We start from the raw sequence: 5,617 nt of genomic DNA, 5'->3' as shown, positions 1-5,617 counted from the left end.
GAAAAGTGTTTTCTGTTCGACCATACGAAGTGATGGTCATTAGGGAATTTCTCTTCTTTACGTCATAAGTTTCCTTCCTAAGGCTGGATCACAAGCGTTATAACCAGTACAATGATTACCTTCGACTGGTTTACATCTTCATTTATTCATCATTCGAACAAATGGAACTACCTTAATATATTTCTTTCGAGTATACTTGCAGAGGATCAGTGCATATTAGACATCCGTGTTACTAAATCTCTCCTTGAATGGAAAGGTCTTACAAAAGTAGATCAAGTAATAGAAAGCATGTTATTTTGCGGCTAACATCCAAAGCAAAATCAATTTAAAAAGTTCCGAGACCATTTTATGAATAATCTCACTTGATTAAGATGAGAATCTCGATAGAACACGATATTGATAATGAAGTAATAAAGATTCGACAAAATATTACAAATTATTGTATGTATAACTTCACGTCAAGAGATCATTTATTTGAACGCAAGGAAGATGCTCTTTCGAAGTAGTAGTGCCAAATGAAGCTAATTAGTCCCTTCCATAAATAAAATATATACAGTAATAAAGTCCACTGGAGTCTACTAAGGCACCAAACTGACAGTACCAATGGTTTGAGTTCGATTACCCTCTCTATATGATCAACAGACTTATACTGCATTCCACATAAGTTAGTAAATTAGCTCGAAGATAGCCCACGAAAATGCTAGAAAGGTTATATAATATTGATTTGGAAGAAAAATGGTACTTCGAAGCAACTTGAGTGGATTTACAAAAGATTTGTTGAAGTTATTGTCCAATCGTCCGCTTGACAATATCTCGGCTGAGAATTGATTGCTTCCCCAAAAATTAATGTGAAGTGTTGAATAAATTTGGAAATATTATTTCGAGTTTGTTGCTGCAAAGGATGTAGAAAAGGATGAATAGATCTTGATCTATTAATATCTGAAAACTTTTTTACCTCGCCGTTTGTTATGCACTGAAAATATGTTTTTATTGTTGGTGTAACTCGAGTATGAGTGATGTGTCAAGTTGATTGATTATTTCGAGAAATTATAGCGTCATCTACTTCTGTCTTATTCTTGGGAGTATAATAACTGGATATATTCTCTACAGGGATTTTCACATTTCGAAAGCATCTATACACGAAAGCCAATAAACTTTGGCTGATTATGATTAATCACGCAGTTGATGTGTGGAGTAAAAGTTCTTCTCGCACATACAAGAAGAACAAAGTTGTAGTTTAAATCGAAATAAAACGAAAACTTTAGTACGCTGCCAATTACAACCGCTCGAGCTCCCCTCACAGCACGTACAGAGCGAGTAAGTGCAGCTATATGGATTATAAGCTTTGTATTTTCATGTATCTGTTGAGATCCATTTTAAGTGGGGGAAGAAATTTATAGAATTGAGTAATGCTGTTCATAAATCTGTTTTTAGACGAGCAAATCCATTTTGCTTTCATAAGTATTAATGAATTTTAAATGAAGCTTTTGTTTCAAAATCATTATTTATTAAAAATAACTTTCTGTCTTTGAGTCGCCTAAAAGTTTGAGCATTAAAGAGCAAATTTAATAGCGCTCAGGGAAAAGTGAACTTAATGGATGCAATTGGGTATTGGAAAGTGTTAATAAAAGGAGTATGGGTTTAGGGCAAAACTGTGATACATTTATTATTTATAATTTATTATAAAAAAGTAATAAAGTGAGCTAAACTTGAGTAAAAAATTAAAGCAAAAGATAAAATTTTAAAATTAATACTAAGGCTGGGTACATAATGGAGCAGCAAGTAAGATAATACGTAATCTGAAGTGAAAGCTCAGACAATATTGTATATTTTAGAATAAGAATGGGCACATAGCGGATTAACAAATAAGACAAAGAGCAATATCGAGAGAAAAGAAAAAGTAAATGGTTAAATTAGCACTAAGGCTGGATACAAAGTAAAATAACAATAAATCTATATATGGTAGCATATATAAGTTGAGAGCAAAATAATTCAATATAACGAATTGCTACTTTCTGAATATTTATTATGCTTTTCTACTCTCGCTCACCTTTGCTTTTCAAATCAATCCACTGCGTACCTACTTTAAGCTGTGTTGCTTTGGAACAGTTAGTAAACACTTTAACAAGAATTCACACGAATGTCTAGAGAGAGGTACATAAGGGTATGTTTAAAATAACTCTAGACCAATCTCTTTATGAACCTAATTAAATATACGATATCACTAGAAATTTGAAACTCAGATTTTCAACGAAGAATTTGTTAAATACATTTCTCGATATTACTGATTTCTATAAAATACAATATATAAGACTCAGTGAGGTTATATATTTTATGCTCAGTGCTCTGCTAAGCTTTCCAGGTCCTCATATTTTACTAAAATTAACCATCTAAGATATGAATATCATAATAATACAGGACTAGAATGACAATACAATTGGCTTTATGTATGATTTCATTATGGGCTTCATATACCATATTATATGATAGTTAGTAGTTAGGCCTGTATCTAGAATTGTAAATTGCAGGTAAATACTTTTCCATCGCAAAGATATTTATAATTGAAAGATCCAAGAGTAATTCCTTGCATGCCCAAATTGAATATTTTAGAGTCTTGATTAAGTCAGACTAGAAAACCTTCTATCAAGTATTAAGTTCACTGAAAATCTTAAATTTAGGCACATTTTGGAACATGGTTGCCATAGGTCGTTAAAATACCTCAAATGTACTAACCAAAGAAGTTTCATAAAGTATTTGATCAAAGCATTTAGGACGATTAATTCAAAGCTTCAAGGTCAGAGGAATAATCCGCTATTGGTGACTGTAATTAGATTTAAACAAATTTTGCCAGATGTGAAAGACGCAAGACAGCTTTATTTTACTATCTCCATCTATTATATGTATGTATATACGAATATATGTATGTAATTTCTCAGCAATTTATTACTGACTCTCCATTAACTAAATTTAGCCAACCATTTGTTGAGTTTATGTTAATTTTCCAGCATTTTTGGCTTTATGACATTAGCAGCTATTAATTTATACTCATGAAAATATTGCAAATGCCGAGGGGATTAGGCGACTTAAGCACAAAGCCAACGTTTCAGCAAATAATTAGTACACATGTTTGCCGATAATGTGGGGTAGTTTGTATAAATTTAGAATTGACTTAATAAATGATATATGTATGTAGATATATACAAATGTATAATCATTTGAACATGAATAAACATGTATGTAAATATTGTTTATGCATAAGTATATCACAAATAAACGCATAAACGGGACTCAAATCACTATTTATTGGCTACTGAAGCTATTTTAGGATGGCTAATTATGTGTGTGAGCGTAAATTTCTGAGTGTATATCAACTTATGACATGGGTATACTATTGCTAGTACCGTTGTCTACTAGAGATTTAATAATTTAAAACCAAATTATAACCTTTTGTATAAAAATATTTAGTGTAATACAGTTTCATACAATTTGATTTGCATCCAATGTAAAATGCGAAATTGTTCAAATATTTGCTGAAATATGCTAAAAATATGTTTTTTTTGTGCTTCGCTGTTTAAATCTCGCCATGTTTACCTACATACATACATTCTATAGTTTATAATTTCTTTTTATATTTTTTTTGTCGCATTCTACTCTCTACTTCACCACAATAATGGCGTAATTGCCTTTTTATTGCTCAACTATATTATTTTATTTCACCGAATTGCCAAGCAGTAGATGATTGCGTACTAATTAAATAATTTCATTAATTAAATGACAACAGCACTCAGCAATGAAGCAATTATATAAAAACTGAAATTTAATATGACTGCTATGCATTTTTTGCTATTAATTATAATTATACTAGTATTTCATTTTTTTTTTCAAGATTTTAGTGAATAGTCTAGGTATTAAACTTTAATTAAGCAATTAAATCTTAGTTAATGCTAAATTTAATAAGAAAACACATTGGAATTTTGTATGCAAACTAAAACACATAATTTGCTAATATCATTGTAGGTATGTGACATTGGTAAATGCGCCTGAATGTAGGCAAGGTTTCACTGTCATTGTTTAATTGCAATTGAGATTGAAAACCAAATATATGTAGACTCCTATGTACACAGTGTGATTTACGACATTTCAGCATAAGTAGTACTGAATAGGCTTGTTAATTTGAGAGAATTTAAATTATATTTTAGAAAAATATTAATTTTCTAACAATTAAATACTACTTGCGAGCAATAATTTCTTTTTGCCCAGATTTTACATACTTTCGGGTTTGCTATGGCTGTGATTATTAAACAATAGAGTAACGATTTTAATATCGATTTAGGTATGTGACTTCGCTAAATTTAGCCTAAATGTAGGCAATGTAGCAGTAACACATATAAGTGAGTTAGTATAATAAATTTTAATAAAAAGTCAATCAAAATGTTAGCTTCTTTTTAAGAAATGTTGATATGTCGTACCCGAAAATGTTAAGCCACATAATTTGTCAGGGTTCAAACAAGGCGAAGTTTTATACGCATATAAATACATAGACGTTTCTCAACAATATAAGCCTTACCTTTTACAACGATTTTGTTTTTTTTTTTTTGCATAATGAATATAACCGAAATCTGGTCATACAAAATGTTGGCCATATATTAAACAGTGGATATATCTAACTTTTTATAAAAACCTACTTGCCACGTTTTTGATTATTTTAGGTATTCAACTTCGCTAAATGAACCCTAAATGTAGGCAATGTTTTATTGTTTAAAAGTTTTTGGGCTGTCAATTGAAATTATTTGAACTAAAAAATTTCAAAATATAATATTTTGATTAAAAAGATAGGAAAAAGATGATTTATGAAATTCATAAGTGTAATATCATATTTTTTGGAGGCGAACAATATCATATATCTTTTGAAATTCGGCCTCAATAGTAAAATTTTAAATTTTGTATTATTTCCTGTATTATGTTCGATTTATGGAAGGAAATTTGTATGAAATTTACCTTCTATTGCCAATTCAATAGTTCGAGTTATGGACATCTTCGAGTTAAGGAAGTTTCGGTTATAGAAGTTCCACTGTATATTTGAAATTAACGCTTTTAATGTTCTGCTATTGTACCAAAAATTTATGTAATTATATTACACAGTATGTTTAGCGCAAGCACCATGCTTACAACCAAACTGTAATTTTAATATCAAATATAATTACTATGCGCCCCACAACAACCTTATGCATTAATATAAATACTTTTACTGATTCTCCATTTAAAATATATTTTTTATCAGTTTTTTTGTATTTCCTTTATCAATTTGCGCGCACCTGTGTGTTCTTGTCCTTGCATTTATTTTCACTGACGCTACTTAATGTCAACCAAGGTTAATCCACTCAGACGACGAACTATAGTCGCATGCCTGTAAACAATTTACTTTTAAATTTTGCGAGTCAACGCGGATAAAAAAGGCACAACGCGAAATTGAGGTGAAGTTAAATGAAAAAAGGTTCTTTCCGCTATAAATCTTCTACATACAATATACATATTCTTAATGTAATATATCTATGTAGACTTAGATAATATATACACAAAATAAAGCCACTCACGCAGATAAGTTTATTAAAACGTA

This window comes from Zeugodacus cucurbitae, chromosome 5 (genome assembly GCF_028554725.1).
Source record: "Zeugodacus cucurbitae isolate PBARC_wt_2022May chromosome 5, idZeuCucr1.2, whole genome shotgun sequence".
Lineage (NCBI taxonomy): Eukaryota > Metazoa > Arthropoda > Insecta > Diptera > Tephritidae > Zeugodacus > Zeugodacus cucurbitae.
The sequence above is the reverse complement of the archived record's forward strand: the minus strand, read 5'-3'. Positions refer to the sequence as shown.